At 44.2% G+C, this 18,308-nt stretch overlaps 1 long non-coding RNA gene across 1 annotated transcript; it reads right to left on the minus strand.

Moving 5' to 3' along the window:
- Positions 1 to 241: 241 nt before the first annotated feature.
- On the minus strand, positions 242 to 17,584 carry LOC148094369 (uncharacterized). The gene is made up of 5 exons (XR_015715760.1): positions 17,532 to 17,584; positions 13,785 to 15,771; positions 13,104 to 13,296; positions 1,572 to 1,646; positions 242 to 279 (listed from the first exon to the last, which is right to left on the minus strand). It is a non-coding gene; the product is annotated as an uncharacterized LOC148094369 (long non-coding RNA).
- Positions 17,585 to 18,308: the final 724 nt, after the last annotated feature.

Here is an 18,308-nt window from a genome sequence, read left to right on the forward strand (position 1 = left end):
GATCTTTATATCACAAACATGTTATTGAAATTTAACTTAAAGGTCGGAAACCCTTAAAAGGTGGGGATCACTAAGCCTGAATATGTAAGTTTGATAATTAAGATAACAGAAGTGATTTAGAAAATCTATCAAAAAGGGGCCACGCTGATGACACTGGGTCCATCATAAACTTCAAAAAATCATGGCGGACAATTTTTAATTCCAATTATTAATTTCTTACTTAACTTTTCAAGTGTTTACTTACGTGGTGTGAATAGCTCTTCCTCCTCTTTCCTCGCACTAAGAATAAAAAGAATAAGTGATCAATGCAGATACATATGCTGCAGGGAAACAAAAGTTATGATTCCCTGACAGATACCAACATGCAAAATAAGACAAATTTCACTCCATTTTTTTTTTTATCACTTCCCCAAAATTTATAATTTAAATCCCCTGGCAAGATTAGTGCCATAAAGTAAAACTTTGACCTATGTTTTACTGTTTTGACCTAAGAGAGATTCTGTATTAGGTACAAATCAAAGCCGCTCCATGTACTGAAAAGGCAAAGCTAATTAGGCCGGGTGAGAGTCAGCTAATGAACAAGTTTAACTGCTGCATCTCTGAGCCACTGCTGAGCCCTGGTTCCTAATTCTGCATTTACACCCACTTTACTTGAGTCACCAGCATCTAGCAGTTGACGGCTCCAAGAACCAGTTTCTGGCCAGGCCCCTGGAAGCATCCTGCACCACTGACTGGTAACCACCTGGAATATCCTGCAAAGGATCCCATAGTTTAAATTGTAAAATGAGTGTGGCTAACCTAACTAAACACCTACAATGCACAAAACTGTTTTGCTCTAACAAAGATCAGAAGAAAACTAAAAGCTCCAAGAGGGTCCTGGGCTGCACTTTGTGCCCCCCGCTGCCTCCTGGAAGGTGGGGGGGCATCACAGGCACCTTCCTAGGACTGAAGGCAGCTTTTCCTTTACTGTCTCCCCCTCTCTACATGAGAGCAGCCCATGGTTCTGGAAGAAACAGAAATACATCAATCCTACCGAAAACGATCAGCTCCAGAAAGTCAAAATGCACACGTACCATGAAAAGGCATGTTAAAAAGCCCCACCGTTACTGTGCTGCGTTAATTCAGATACACTGGAGCCTGCCCTTCTCCTGCCTCTGCTGTCTAATCAACTGAAAAACTGGATCTGTGAGCCTTTTTAAGCAAGTAAACACGATTTAACATAACATTAAGGAAAATAAGCAGGCAAGCAGGGTGATAAAATCCTACAGTTCTGACTCTTTTCCTAAAACAAACAGGGCACAGGAAGCTGACACTAGTTTCCCTGCTGATGCTGAGCTTCTGGGGCCCCGCAGGCCTGTCTGCTCCGATGCCCCCGGGCAGCCCTGCAGCAGGTGAGGGAGCTGGGAGGAGCTGGAAAGTTCTAGATGTGGGGAGGATGGAGCATTTGGTTGAGCGCTATGTAAAATAAAGGCAAAATCACAAATTCAATCCTCATACATAAACAACTGATTTTTTTTTTTTATTTCTTCAAATAAAAACCTAACTGTGCCCTAAATCCTATCTTGACTTACCATCCATTTGATATTTCTTTAGGAAAATTGTTCTTTCCCTTGGATGGTCGGAAGGGATTAACTGTAAATACCACTCTGTATAGGAAGAAGAGAAATAAGCATACTAATTTAGTTGAGTAGAAAAATAGATAATTTAAAAAATAGCTATACATCAATTTTAATCACTTAAAACGGTGTTGGAAAGAGTTAAGTAATGGAAGGAAGACAATTTTAGTAAAGGCAACAATATAAAAACTCTACTGGGGAAATTAAAAATTGCAGGATCTTTCTATACATGAGGAATAAACCAAGCTATGTCTTAGACTTTTTTTAACTTGCACCTAAATAATCGATGAATCATATATGTGCTTTCCCCCTCCTACTTATCAATCAGAAATACCATCCCTCTCTTTTATGCTGATATGACTAGCGAATTCCAGAAACAGTCTCAAGAAGCAAGTTATGCTGTGGCCAATTAGTGTCAGATACTCACTAATACATCAAATAGGCCCAAATCAAGTGAGCTGCTTTTGGAAAATGTTCTTTACACACGTAGGCTGATTCTAACTCCATTCAGATAATGAACTTACTTAGTCAGCTGAGGCTTACTTGGGGCTGTTCATCGTGGCGCATTTTAAAGGACAGCATAAGAGCTCAGTGCTCTAATCTACAGGAACACTTTCACGACGGTGAATTTTTATACTTTCGTCAAAGTGATTTTTTAATTCTGCCCTCAATTTCCAAAGCTAAACTCTGATTTCTTCCTTCCATGCCCCATGATTAATTTGGGGCTTCAATAAGAATTCTTTCTCGACCTGATCATAGGGCTGCTTGCAAACATGAAATCTGCTGTGAACACATAAAGTAGGTCCCCTGCAGCGCACCTTGCACCGAGGTGGGATAATCTTCTACTTAGGCAAGAATACCAAACACGTACTTGAATTTTAATAACACAATGTTCCCCACTAAAAGCAATAAAAAGTTGTCATTTACAAAACAAACTATATGATATGCCTTAGTAATGTCCACCTCAAACCATTTAACCAATATTGTAAGAAAGGAGACCAAGATCCTGATAGAATAATGGTGAAGGCAACATTCCCCAAATGACATAATAATGGTCCTATTTCGTTTGTTTGTTTGTTTTGTTTTGAAGTATATCTTTATTGATTACAGAGAGGGGAAAGGAGAGGGAGAGAGAGAGATAGAAACATCAATGATGAGTCATTGATCGGCTGCCTCTTGCAAGCCCCCGAATGGGGATCGAGCCCGCAACCCGGGCACGTGCCCTGACCAGGAATCGGACCCCGATTGCCTGGATCCTAGGTCGACGCTCAACTGCTGAACGATGGCCGGCCGGGCTGGTCCTGTTTTTTAAAAGGGCATTTGGAGCTCAGATATAAATAGACTATAGCCCTGGTTCTTGGAGAATCAAAATGCTTACTGATATGTTAAAACTATAGTAATGAATAAAGTCTAACATCATGTCCAAATGTATTTACCTAGAAGACTTTCCCCTCCGAGTAACACAGTTAGAATGTTGCCCAAACATCATTCGGGACGGGCTGGTTAGTAGACATCTGAGCCGTCCACTTTGACAGTCCCGCCAGCAGAGAAATTAAATAACTGAGCCAATTGTCTTGTTCTTCAAGGAAGCTCCTTCCCTGAATTTCAAGTTTATTAAATTGCCTTTGGAGACACTATTCTATTCAATATTTTGCTGTGAAAAACTCATAAAATTATTTTAAAGGATTTTCCCCACATATTTGAAATATGAGACCATGTGAGCAATTTGGAAAAATAAAGTAACTCAGGTGTGCACAAAGTGAGAGGGAGAGACTATCAGACTAGCCCTAACCTCCGGCTCCTGAGAGAATTCAACACTATTTCCTACCAAAAATAAAGCAAATACACTGAATTTGAATAAAAACTAACAGCATATGTTTGCAGAAGTTGCCATGTTATGTATTGGGGCCTATGGCATGATAAAGTTTAATTAAAAATTTCATTGGAAAGCCCAGGAAAAGTATGTACTTGAATCAAAGCAGCAGCGGGCTTACACACACACACACACACACACACACACACACACACTATCTCTCTCTCTCTCTCTCTCTCTCTCTCTCTCTCTCTCTCTCTCATACACACACCACAAAAGAAGGTGTGCTGCTATGGCTCAAAATATACAAATCAAGAAGGCTGAAATAAAAGAAAGGACAACATTCAGAAAAAAAATTAGTTCAAGTAACAAACACAAAGCTGAAGCTTCCCCTACCCTACACCCGGTCCTAGGGCAGGCACATGCCCCAGGGCTGGCCGATCAATCCCAGCTGGTCTGGCACCTCCCAAGAACCTCAGAGAAAGGCAGAGCTGACCTCTAGGAGCCTTAGGGCCTCTGGAGCTCTGGGCATTGACTTTACCAGCATGAGGAGGAAGCCTTTTCAGGAGAAATCCACAGGAGCAGAACTGAGACAAGTTCTGAGAAGCTCACTTCAGTCCTGAATCAAGGAGTACCTTGGATTTTGCTCTGTGAACTTTGGTCATACAAGTCCATGGTTTTAAACAATCTTTTGAATCTCCTTAGAAAAGCTCTTTAAAATAAAATGGCTAGACCAAAAGGTTTGATTGTTTTTATGGCATAATACATACAACTAATTTGCTTTCTAAAACAGGTGAGGGCACACTAGAGTATAATGCCACCAAGCATGCCAGTTTTAGCTTCCACCCCAGCTTTAATACTTAAAGAAATCCTAGTTATGTGAATGAGGACCCTCACAGTGTCTCTAATTTGCATTTCTTTGATTATATAGTTTGACCACAGTTAACAGTGTTATTTCCACCTTGGTGAGTTGCCTTTTGTTTACAGGTACTGTATGTATTGTGCCCACGAGAACCCTAAGGTTATTAATTTGCATGAGCCTTTCATAAAATATTTTCTGTTTATAGCCTCCAACAATTTTATATATATATAACTTCCACTTTTTGCTAATGACAAATACTGCATCACTATTTTATAGTGTGGTTTTAAGCAGCATTTTTCAGAAAGACATTGATTTCAATTTATTCCAATTAAATAGAAATGTCAGAAGTTTCTAGGCCAACTGCTGGGCACCTGTTCACTTAAGGTTCCTGCATGTACTGACTGCTCTATCCCTAAACTACACATTGTATTTACTATACATTGTATTAGTTTCCTGACCCATAACACGAAATTTAGACTCTAACAAGTGGATTATACACTAATGATTTTCTCTCTCTGAGTCTGCACTTCCCCCCAGGCAGGTGGCTCCTTCCCCAGGGCCTGGAGCTGGCTGCCCCACCCAAGGGCACAGGGTGAGCCCCTGGGGCCCCCAGGCTGCTGCTCCTTGAGCCTTGCTTCCTAGGAAGCCTCTGCCCCTCCCAGCTCTGGCTTCCAAACCCCCTCTGCAGCGGCCTCGCCTTGGATCTCAGGGCTGCCTTGTTTGAGCCTCAACACGTGTCAGTGACTGTGACCGAGACGTGACAGTTCCCACAGTGAAGTACACCGTTCTTCCATTATGTATTTTTAAAGGTTCTTTGCTCAGTGTCTTGGACTTTTAGGAACATTCCTGAGTAACAATTTACCTCCATTTCATCTCAAATTATGGAATGTTACTGTTTTAACCCTGAAGTTTAATTACTCTAACACACTAGAAAAAGGGTGTGTGAAAAAAGGTAGTATCCCCAAAGCTGATCACATGACATGTCACTCTATCAGTCCTATCCCTGTGTCCATCCATCTGAAATTCACATTCCTGCTCCAGCAACCTGATGTTCAAACCTCGGAAAACTCAATTTATACCACTCAGAGCCTGTCTTCTCACATGTAAAGCAGATAAAATTCCTATATTACTGAACTCAAAACACTGTAAGGGTGAAATGAAATGCAAGAGGAATGTATGTACTATATATAGAGCACCAAGAAATGACAAAAAAGCTTTCATAAATTAATTCAAAAGCAAAATATGAACATTTAGCATCACTTCAGAGGAAGTGTATGAAGTGCCCGCTCATTAACCAGCACCCCCACGTCATCTTAAGTAAATGTGAGCCTTGGCTGCCCGTTGAAGGGAAAGGAACCAAAGTCACACAATTAGCAGGAATTTCTCTCAGCATTTTTGTAAAATAAGCAAATACATATTTCCCCTGCTTTGTCATGTACATCACTGGATGTCCTCTCCTTCCTTTTCCATGTAACTTATCCTGGAGATCACCACATAGCAGGAAAGAGATATTTTATTTTTTATAGCTCCATAGTAGTCTAAGGTGGGGACCTACCAGTTTATTTCTCTGTGACTTGTCATTCCTATTGTGTCACTACATTTAGACTTAATTTCCTTAACTCGGCCCATTTTAGGCCCTTACAGTTTCTGTTCAATCCACGGTTGACTCCCCTGCGCTACTCTGCCCGCCGTCTACCTGACACCCCTGCATCCCCCTTCTCACCCGGGAGCTTCTCTCTCTCTCCCTCGCTGTTCCTCTCTCTCTTTATACAATTAGCATCATTTCCCTACATATAATCCTCCAGTGGCTTCCCATTACTAGACTAAAATTTGTATTTTTTGTCAAGGCCCACCGGAATGCAGGTCTGAACGCACCGCCTTCCTCCTCCCGGCGCCCGTCAGTCTCCGCAGCCCCCCCCCCCCCCCAGCCTGCTGTTCGTGGCCTGCACTCTGCGCACCCCCACCTGAGGAACTGCATGGAGCGTGTTCACAGGGCTCCCTCATTTTCAGACCGGCTCAGTGTCACTAAAGAGAGCAGCCGTCTTTAACCCTGACTTTCTTGACTGTCCATGTGCTCTCCGCGCCTAGGATCCTCTAGAATGTAGAAACCTAGGATGGGAGCCTGGCCTTGACTATCACTGTTTGTCCTGCATCTGGAATGGTGCCCAGTAAATATCTATCTATTTCAGTGTACCCCAAGTCAATTAAGTTTCTCCCAATTCTCTTATAACTCTTAAGATTTTACCAAATGCAATCTTTAGATTTGTCATCTAAGATCAGCACTTCTTTCAGATCTTATAGTAGTTACTCAGAATTAGAGACACAAAACCCACAAAAAACCTAAAAGAGTTCTGCTGTCCACTGAAAAACCAATGGTGACGTTAATTTGGGATAAGAACATTTACTGTTAAAATACCTTAAGTGCAAAATGACATCCTAATTTAGTTATATGAAAGTATATCATCTGTTTACAGGTCAGTACAATGCATCTGTTTTTATCTGGGTCCCCAGAATAAAGCATTATAATGGGACTGTGTACAGTTCAACTTTGGACCATGGCCCATCCTAAAGACTGGGCACCTGAATGATGCTCCAACCATCTGAACGTACAGGGACAGTTATGAAAAGGCCTGCAGCAGAGCTCCATGCAGTTGACTGGAAATACAGCCTAGTGCACTCTCCAGGGGTCAGGCACAGGTCCAGGGGCTGTATGTCATTACTTCTCTTTACACCAAAGAGCTATAAAGCAGCACACAAACAGTGACTGCATTTTTGTAAAATCAAATGTTGTATTTTATGCGTAAGAAAGGTTCAGAAAGAATAAACACCGAAATATTAAAATAAGTTCTGGGTGTTCTCAGCATAAGCCAGGGACTTTTCTGTATTTTCCAGTCTTTTACATCAAATGCTTATTAATATTGTCACGAAAAAAAGAGGGTTTAAAATAGCTCCTGGAAAGAGTGAAGATCTGCTGCCCAGAGGTTTTTCCTCATAGTATTGCCAGTTCCTTCCTACGCACCCCTCAGGGGCAGCGGGAGGAAGGGTCCCCTGAGAGAGCACCTTGAGCCAGCAAATTAGCAAAGCTCATGAGGTCAGGACATGAAAGGCTGTGTGAGCAGTTGGTGAGTAATAACAACACTGGATGACAGGACCTTAGTGTCTTTCTTGTGTTACTGAGGCCACCATCAGTTATATTCGATATACTGTTAGATAAAGGCAAGGTGCTACACAAATTCTTTTAAGTCTGTCTGAAATCTGTACTAGGCTCTTAAGAATATCCCCTGGAAATGACTTCAAGAAACCACGTTCTGTTCCAGAAGAACAAGGCAGAGCATCATTCAAGCGTGATTCTGTGTAAGAGGCACATGGTTCAATTCTCCATCACAGAAAAGCCAGAATGTTTTACATCTAAGTAGGTATTTCCTATTTCCGGGGAAACTGATATGAAATTGTCTGAAATAAAGACATTAAAAGCAAACTTTCAGTGTCCTTGGACTTTACATTTGCTATTTTCACCTTGTTTCTATGGAAACTTAATAACAGGCAAATGCTGAAATTGAGGTTTCTCACATCACGTTATTGAATGTGGCCCCAAATGAAAAACAAGTTGAAATAAAAAAACTATCACATTCAATATAAAAGGCAATTCTATACTTTGAACCCTGTATTTCCAGCTTCTCTGGTTTACATTACTCACTACAGGCTTGTGCTCACTCTCTGGTCCTTGACCTGCCCTCTCACCAGCTTCTCACAAGGTCCCTCTGCGTCCAGAGCTCTGTCGGCTTCCATCCGAGGCCGTCGGAACACACTCCTTAAAACACAGCAACTCGCACCCGGGGAAATTCCTGCTCCCCCGTGACTTCTACTTTGACTCTTACCCACTGTGATGAGTTTATAGACACAGGGGGAGCAGCCGTTGCTTCTGAGTTGTATACAATGATTGCAAATGGGAGTAATCACGAGTGGAGGAAGTTAAAATGGGCTCGATTTATGGAGAAATTACGAAATATAAGCCAAAATCTAAAGACTTTGTAAGCACCACAGAAACTGAATTTGGCACATTGCCACCTGCACGTCAGCCTCTTCTGCTCAGCAGCTGTGCCACAGTCACTTCACAGCCTAAGTCTCGGTTTCCTCGGCAGCAATGGAGGGAGAGTATACACGGGCCTTATTTGCAGTGAGAAGGGCCAAAGGAGATATACGTGGAAGTGAGTTGTACACCTTAAAAGAATTAAATCAAGGTCCTCTTTAGCCTCTCATCCAACACTACCCATACTAACTGGTTTATAAAATCACTCAGAGGCTTACCTGGCAGCGCCAAGCAGAGCGAGCAGAAGTTTTCACAGGTACTTACTTGCCTTGTGCTTAAAGGTACACTTAATTAATTCACATAACTTGTTAATTTATTTCACAATATTTGAATATTCTGAAAAGCGAGTACTTTTCAGTTACAAAGTCATGTGCACCATCTGGGTGAATTCACACAGCTAATTATTCTAACATTTAAAGAAATTAAAAGCTCAACTAAAGTTTAAATAGAGTAAGAGCTATAGTACATTTGCTCTATGAAATAATCTCTGGCATTTACATGAAGCAAATGAACCAGTGGGGTTTTAACATCTTTGTGAATGTTTTCTACTTCAAAACCACAGTCCCCATTAGCTACACTGATACCCAGGCTTATTTTACACAAGCACTTCTTCTCCCTCCCCCTCCCCTGCCTCGTCCCCAACCCCTTTAGGCACCTGGTCTTTAGGACTGTTACCTGAACATTCTCACAGTCAGACAGGAATCTCCCTGCAGGAGGGGAGAGGACCTAGGGGGAGCCATGGAGACGAACATTCTTGTGCACGCTCTGACGTCTTAACCCCCAAGACTTTGTTACAAATTAGTCTAAACCTATGTGTTCTTCTCCTTTGAAACTTTTGACCAACACTCTTGTGAACCCCCACCCCTCCTTAGAACAGGCAATATGAAAGTGACTTCTGCTAAGTCACTGAAGTAAGACTGAAGAAATATTTGTGTCGAAGTAAATATATTAAAATAATCAGACTGAGAGGGTTCTCCTTTGTGTAAAAAAACAACCAAACAACTATTCTCGGTAGCACTGGCAGCACATTACACATCACTCAGTAATTTCAAGTCCTTCTCCCACCATTTCCCTCTGTATTCAAATTACAGTTGGGAGGAATAAAGCAGCTTCTAGGCAGGCAACTGAAAACCACATAGAGTCCATGTCAGTTGTCTATTTTGAATTGAAATAATAAACTCTAACATCTTTGCATGTGAACTGTCCTGAGTATCAACTATCTTAACAGGTGGGAGGGAGCCAGGGTATCCCCAGCCCCTACCTGGTTCCTTCACTTAAGTACCTTACGGATAAGTAAGGAGAGGGAGATGGGATGGATACTCTGAAGTTGGGGGATTCAAGTTTTCACTGACAAAAAGGAGAAAATATACCCAAAAGTCTTCACAGAGGCCCACGAGACATTAAACAGAGGCATAAACAGGAAGGGCCAAGGCCTGGAGTGTCTCAGGCTGGGTTGGGAGTACGAACTGGGGGGTTTGGGTACTGAACAGGGAAGGAAACTGGCCAGACAGGACTGGAAGGGAATAAGGAGTGGGGATGCCAGGAAGAGCCAGCTCCATGAAAGCCGGCTCCAGCCAAGGAGCCTGAGGGGGTGGCTCCCTGCTAGGGGACCCTGGGGTCAGCACAGGACAGAGGTACTTCTGAGAGCAGTAGACACCCGCCACCTCCTTACCGTCGGGCTTTTCCACGTCACTGAGGCGCAGGATAGGGTGGCCATCACAGAACAGGGAATGCAAGTTGTCAAGTTCCATGGCAGCCGTGGCTGGTGGTTCTGCCACTGAGTTCCTGGAGCCCCCCCCATACACAGGAGTCTCATATTCCCGAGGCCGCCCCCCAGAGTGCTGGCCCAGCTTGGGGCTGGCATTGGGCTTCAGGCAGCAGCAGGACAGTTTGTTCCCCATGAGGACCCTTCACTCCTTGCTGCTGTCACTGCCTTCACTCAACAGTCCCACCCCCCAACTCCCAACAGTGCCAAAGCCCTGTACAGCACAGGGGCCACTGGGCTGCCAGGCCCTGGGCAGGGCTCAAGGCCCGCCTGTGCCCCTGCTGCTGCCCCCCCTGCTGTCAGCTGTGACCGCCTCCACTGAGCTGACTAGTCTGTGAGGACGGCGAGCAGCCTGACTTAGTCCAAAGGTGTGGAGATCAGACAACTGCTGAGAATCACAGCCACCGCAAGAAGAGAGCACAGCCGAAGCTCCTCCTCCTTCCACAGCTGCTTCTCAACTGAAGGCAGTTCACCTGGTTGGCACCAGCCAACCAGAGCACATTCCGCGGTCACCTGGTTACGAGGGAACAATCCCGCCCAGAGTTCCCTCCAGGCCCCCACCTTACAGGGAAGGCAGTGGTTCAGGATGCCCCCTCCCTGCCCTGCACCCACTCCACCCCCTTACCAAGGGCACAGATCTGGCCAGGTCTCAGCTTCCATACATAATTTCCTAACCAAGTCCAGTGTTGTCAGGAGGGCAGGAAAGCTACAAAGGCCATTGCCTACAGCATTGGGGTGAAGCAGTGAACAGGAAGCAAGGAAGTGAAGACAGCAACTGAGGGCTTCTCTTCCCCAACATTTGGCTGGGAAGAGAGATGTGGCAGTAGTTAGAAGGAAATACACTACTATTTTCCTCTACACTGCTATTTTTAATTTTAGATGAAAAATACAAGTATATTTATATGTTAAAGGATAAAAGGCAATGGAGAAAAAAAACAGAAGTTAGAGGAGCCAGGAGAATGAAGGGAGCAAGGCCCCCTGTGAGCAGGAGGGATGCACCCAGAGCAGGGATGGACGAGCTCTGGAAGGACGGAGAGGCCAGGAAGGAGCACGACCTGTGCGGCCACAGAGACATTTCTAGTAGAGGAGAGACTTAGGAAGAGCTCGTCGGATGACCTCTGTCTTTATTTTAATAGGCTCCTACAGGGAAAGCCCCTGGGAAGGAGAGGGTGAGGTGTCGAGAAGTGTGCCCTTCAGAAAAGCTGAAAGTATCCAACAAAACCCAAATAATATCTTTCCTCAAAGCTGGGTGGGTTCAAAAGAACTTTGAGCAAAACCAAGGGGTTCTACCACAAATAGATCTCACAGAAATAGAAAAGCAGGCTAATTATTTTCCCCAAATAATTAACGGGAATAGCACCAACTTTTGGAGAAGAGTAGAGAAAAATATTAGGACAAAAATGACATGTAATTGAAAAAAGTGTGAACATTTACATCACATAGGTGCCAAAAAAGAAAACAAAAAAGGAGCAGAGGGAGTGTTCCCCTTTATTAAAAGGACAGCAGGAGGGAAAACTGAGGTCAAAAATCAAGGAAGCAGAGATTATTAATATTTAATAGTTTAAAAGATATATGAAAGGTTTGGTGACAAGAACAAGCAATGTATTGAAATGTGGGGACCACAGTGGAGTGGGAAAGGGCTTAATGAAGTTCAGGTTCAGGAAACAACATGGAGTTAAATCCTTAGGACCTAGTGACCGTATTCCATGGTGATAATATTTTTGTCTAATGTCCTAGGAATGTCATTAGATACCATTCTGGATGACTCTTGTAGACTTGAGAGGACACCTAAGATATTGTGACAAAGTAGTGCCTGCATTTAACAACAGATACACACAGAAAGAAATGCATGACCTAGAATATTAAAAATTTTAAAACTTGCTAAGCCAAAAAATAATAGAAAAAATTATTAGGAAAGTAGATTTTAAAATATTTTGGTTGAAGAAAACATTGCAGAACAGTAAGAAAATATCCTCTCCTTCTATAACAGTAGCAAATCTGGGAGAGCAAAGGGAAGCTAATAGGAGTGATGTGATTTATGGCAAAGTTTGATTTTGTGACAGAAACGGAGACCTTGCTTTTGCTGCTGGTGATTGAATATCCCCTGGAAGAACTTTATGAATCAGTGTTTTACATAGTATGGTGTGAATTCATTCATTCACTCATTCAATATCCATTCAATACCTTAACCTATACCACATACTACAGGCATTTTTAGGTGCTGGGGATGTTGCTTTGACCAAGGTAAACAAGGTGCCTATTCTCATAAAATTTATTTCTAGTAGAAGGGTCAACACACAGTGTTGCCCATCACACCTCAAACTCATGGCTCAGGATGGTTATTGATCTCCAGCTATTTTGTCTTCATTCCAGACAGCAAGGCAAAATGATAAGGGACATTTTTTTCAGAATATCCACATAGCACAGTGCTTACATATTACTGGCTTAAAGTCTAGTCACATGGTCACACCTAGCTGCAAGAGAGGCTCAAAAAATGTAATCACATAACTGAGTAAGTAACACAGAAGGGAGAACTGATTATTGGAAAGTAACTAGCACTCTATGCCACAATCTGTAAGAAAAGATTAGAAAAGTTTCAACTTCAGGAATAATCATGATAAAATTTCATAGCCCTCTGTAAGCATATGTGAAAATTTTATACAAGCAGGTGTGTAATAATCTTTTCTGAAGCAAACAGGACAGAAACAGTGGAAGAGGCTTAAGGTATAGAATGAAACTACATTACACATAAGAAAGATTTTCCAGCAGTTAAGTGATCAGGATTACAGAGAATATGGGAATTCTGACTAATAATATTATAACTAATGAGCATTATAACTAGTGGTCCTTACAGAAGAGGATTTTGTGTGCAAGTAATATGCACATTTTTCCTGAGCTAAGCTGATCATCATCATATTCTCTAAGGCATACGGAAACAAAAATGCTAATTACTATACCTGATTTGATGTGGAACAGCTCTCATTCCCAAATTGAGAAAATTATAATCTGGATTTGTTAGGAAGTGGGGCAGTCGATGGTGTTGATATTCACATTTTAGTATACTGTCCGGTGCCTCTTCCACCTGTCTCTTTCCAAGGCTTCTGAACTCTTCTCCCATCTTCTCTCTTCTCACAGTGTGCAGGTTTCTTTCTGCCAAGTGAGTCAATTGACATGAGAATTTTAATTTATTTGATGTGATGCTCTGAAAAAAATAATAAGGGTGTTAGTTTGGCATACCATTAGGGCATTAATATTTATTGGACAGGTCAGTTTCAGCCCCAAAGATCCACTGTGATTACAGTCCCAAATCTTGGGGCATTTTATGAGACCAGTTCTAAGACAGGCTTGCAGTGTTAGAGGAGGGTCCTCCCTCTCCTCTCCCCTCCCCTCCCCTCCTTCCCTCTCCCTCTCCTCCCCTCCCCTCTCCTCTCCTCTCCTTTCCTTTTTCTCCTTTCCTTTCCTTTTTCATTTCCTCCTTTTTCATTTCCTTTTTCCTTTCATTTCTTTTTAGGTGTTCAGTAAGTTTATTAAATAAATACCAGAAGAAAAAATGCCCTTTGTCTCTCTGGTGAGTTCACATGTTTAATGGTATCTAGCTGGCTAGCTGGCTTTAATATACCCCCTTTAAAAGAAATAACCTGCTGGCCTGTAGAGTTTATGATGAGAAAGCAGCTGACAGCCTTATGGGAGCTCCTTTGTAGGTAACAGCTTGTTTTCTCTTGCTGCCTCTAAGATTCTCTCTTTGCCGTGGATTTTTGGCGTTTTAATTATGATGTGTTTGGGTGTGGGCCCCTGTGGGTTCTTCTTGCTTGGGACTCTCTGTGCCTCTTGAACTTGTGTGACTGTTTCCTTCATTGGTTAGAAAAACTTTCTGCCATTATTTCTTCAAACAGGTTGTCTAATCTTTGCTTACATTCAACCTCTTCTGGCACCACTATGATGCAAATATTGTTACATTTCATGTTGTTTCACAGCTCTCTTAAACTATATTCCTGTTTTTTAATTGCTTTTTCTTTTTGGTTTTCTACCTGAGTGATTTTTTTCCACCCTGTCTTCTAATTCGCTGATCTGATCCTCAGCTTCCCCTAATCTGCTGTTCATTGCTTCCAATTTTTTAAAATTTATTTCTACTATGTCATTCTTAATTTCCTTCATAGTCTCTATATCTTTTTTCATGCTGTTGAGCATCATTATAATCAGTATTCTGAACTCCATATCATCAAGTATTCAAGGTAATGCAAAACAAGGATCTCATACCAAGAATACTCTACCCAGCAAGGCTATCATTCAAAATAGATAGTGAAATAAAGAGCTTCCCAGACAAAAAAAGGCTAAAGGAATTTATCCCCATCAAACCAGCACTGCAAGAAATGTTAAAGTGACTGTCATAATAAGAAGTTGAAAAAGATAATGAAAAACACAGGCATAAAGAAATAATATGGCAATAGATAAGTACCTATCAATAATAACAAATATAAGTGGAATAAATGTTCCAAGCAAAAGACACAGGGTAGATGAATGGATAAGAAAACAAGACCCAAATAAATGCTGTCTACTTGACACCCACCTAAGAACCAACAAGTCACACAGGCTGGAAAAAAACCTAAAAAATTTCTAGAAGACTTTAAAAGAGAGGTCAAAAGCAATACAGTCAAAGTAGGGGAATTTGACACCCCATTGACTTTACTGGATAGGTCTTCCAGAGAAAAAATCAACAAGGAAACAGTGACTCTAAAGGACACACTGAATCAGATGGATTTAATTGATATTTACAGAACACGTCACCCTAAAGCTGAAGAATATGCATTCTCCTCTAGTACACATGGGACATTCTCAAAGATAGACCATATGTTAGAATACCAAACAAGTATCTACAAGCTGAAAAATACTGAAATCCTATCAAGTATCTTCTGGGACATTTACACCACAGAATACTATGCAGCTGTAAAAATGAAGGATCTCCTTTGAGACAGCATGGTGGGATCTGGAGAGTATTATGCTAAGTGAGGTAAGCCAGTCAGAGAAAGACAAGTGTCACATGATCTTACTCATGTGGAATCTACTGTACAAAATAAACCAATAAATAAAATAGATTCAGAGACATGGAAGTATGGAGTAAACTGAAGAATCTTAGATGGAAAACGGAGGAGGGAGACTGGGGAGAGACTAACATAAGAATTTATATACATATCTGCATAACCCTTGGAGTCAGACAATAGCAGGGTAAAGGCCTGGGGAGGGGTACAGGGGGGACGGGATCAATGGGGGGAAAAATGGTAGATGTGTAATACTTCCAACAATAAAGATAAATTGGAAAAAAAAAAAAGAAATAACCCGCCTCAGTTAAAAACTGAAATTTCAAAGTTGAGTAGTTGTCTTGCTCCAGCTGAATTTCCTGAGCCTACATGAGATACTGGCACACAGTGCTCAATAAATAACTAAGTCGCCCTGGCTTCTGTGGCTCAGTTGGTTGAGTGTAGTCCCATGCACCAAAAAGTCGCTGGGTCAATTCCTGCTCAGGGCACATATCCAGGTTGCAGATTAGATCCCAACTGAGGCGTGTACAGAAGCAACTGATTGATATTTCTCACATCGAAGTTTATTTCTCTCCCTTTCTCTTCCTCTCTGTAAAATAAATAAAAACATATTTCAAAAAATAAATTAAATAAATGATTAAGTTAATTAATTTTATGTTTGGAAAAACCCAGCTGTGAGAGAGAAAAATTAGCCACCTTTTGATTCTACACAGAACAACAGAAAGAAAATCTACAGAAAAACTGACTTGAGTAACAGGTTTAACCTCCTCCGTCCCCAACACCCTGGAAATAACCAGGCCAGACTTGTAAGCCGGCCGTCCTGTCCTCGGAAGGCCATCCCAGAGGCTGGCCCAAAAGGCACCTAGGAACTTAGATTTCCAGAAGGTTCCCACCACATTTACTTAAGAGGGGCCCTCTGTGCCTAAATGGTTTGTACAATGCGGCTTGTATGAAACACGGGCTTTCCTTGTGGCTCTGGAACTTGGCTGTATGCTGGTATGGGATGCCCAGACGATGGGCCCCCAACAAAATCTCAGGGCACTGAGTCCTGCTGGCAGCATTTCAGGTGCCCCAGAACTGGGTGCTGGGAGTTAAGTGCTCCCCTGAGAGGGGACCTTGGGAGACAACGCCTGATACCCCGGGACTTCTCCCCTGGAGCCTTTGCAAATTTTGCCTTGTCCTTTCCCTGTAATAAATCAAAGCCAAGAATCTGCTAAGGAATCAGCAAACCTGGGGTCTTGGGGACCCCGATCCATCCAGCAAAACAAGTCAATGTTTACTCTTGCCAATTTTTCCTCCCTTTGAACAGAGAAATTGCTAAAATCTTGTTTTATACCATAAGTTGCCTGTTATTACTAATAACTCAATAAACTTGTGTGCCTAAGGTAGGTGCCTACAGATGACCCTGACAATCAGTCGCAGGCGTTACCTTGTCTCCATGTACTTATGCTTCTCCCTAAGTGGAGACCTTCCTCCTGAGCTGCTCTGGGCCTGCTCCCCAAGGTGGGACTGCGAGGACCCCTGGGCTGCCAGGCGCTCTGGGTGCAAGTGGTGCCATCGCTCATGTTATGAATCTTCCCAGGGATATTCCCTCCACACTTGTGTCCAACTCTTTTACTCTGAGATTCCTCTTATTTATTGCTTATTTGCATAGGCTTCTTGGACTTTAATCCAAACCCGCTCAGGCAAAGCTTTGTTTCTAACTGAAGTGTGCTTAGCAGATTGAATTCCCTGCTGATACTGTCCCAGGAAGAAAAGGCTCTTGGCAGCCTCAAGTACAGAACAGGAGCTACCAGAACCCTGCCTGTGAGAGGCCGGCGCCCCCACCAGCGGAGCTGGCGCTGGGAGGTGAACTCAGGGCAGCCCCTGTCTTACTTCTCAAGGACTTTGTACCTGTGTTGCTGCTGATGGAGAGGAACGTTCATTAGTGGGATGAACGGGAACAAGAGTTACCCGATTCCTGAAGCCGGCCTGGCTGGGCGTGTGGGGCGACCCTGAGGGACCCGGACTTGGCAGGGATGCGAGGCAGGTCTCCAGGCAGAGGCACAGGCCCAGCTGGTCCCTGCCTGGGGCGCCTCGGGCAGCGGGTTTTCCAAGCCCCCCTTCCCGCGCCCCAGCCCCCCTGCAGGAAGGAGTGGGGCGGGCGGGCCGCCTCCGCAGCACCCGGTGCAGCTCCCGCAGCTCCCAGGGGCCCAGGCAGGGCGCCCGCAAAACCGCCCTGGCCAGCGCCCTTGGCGGGCAGGCACAGGAGCAGGTGCAGGCTGCTGGGGTTCCCCCGCCGCTGGGAGCCCCTTCTCCCCCCTTCCCGGGGGCGCCTTCCCGCCTCCCCGTGCAGCCGCCTGTACTCACCCCGCGGCGTCTCCCCCAGGCTCAGGTCAGAGGTTGTGCAGCTCAGCGCCCCTCCCCCGCACCAAGCCCGCACTCTGGGCTGCGAGCCGGCCCCCTGCGTGGCTCCCGCCCGGGGCCCCTCCGTCCGGCGCCCACAGCCGCGCGGGGCTGGGCCGGGACTGCGCTCGGGCCCCTTAAGGTCACCAACCGACCGCGGCCGCTGGGGGAGGGGCGACTGCGGGAGGAGCGGTGGGCGCGCTGCGGGGCGCAAGCGCGGGTTCCACGCACGGAGAGGGGGCGGTGTGGGCGGGGCCTGTGCACGCGCCAGGGGCTCAGGTGTGGGCACTAAATGTTGGCAGGGGAGGCAGGGGGGGCACAGCGGGAGGGGGCGCAGGCTCACCCCGCAGGCACCATGGTGGGGGGGGCGACAAGTGGACCAGCCCAGGCCCACACTCCCCGCATCTGGGGGAGGGAGTGGGGGGGAGGGCGGGAGACAATCTAGTGGGTGCCAATCGGGGTGGGGGACAGTGGTGAGGGATTAGCCCTCAAGGTGTCCAGAAGTGCCCAAGGACATTCCTGGGAATTCTGTAAGAAACCCCCTGGGAACTACCTATCCCCCTCCCTCCTTTGGAGAACAGCTTCCCTGACTTTTTTTGAAAACAGTGTATTTTGTCGACAGGAAGAAACTTAATGGTGAGCCACAGCTAGGAAGCAGGGATTTGATTTTCTGCATACTTCGCTCTTTAGGGTTATTAGAGAGCGAACGGTGACGTGTAACAATTCCACCTCTGTAACTTG

This window comes from Miniopterus natalensis, chromosome 1 (genome assembly GCF_054644295.1).
Source record: "Miniopterus natalensis isolate mMinNat1 chromosome 1, mMinNat1.hap1, whole genome shotgun sequence".
NCBI lineage: Eukaryota > Metazoa > Chordata > Mammalia > Chiroptera > Miniopteridae > Miniopterus > Miniopterus natalensis.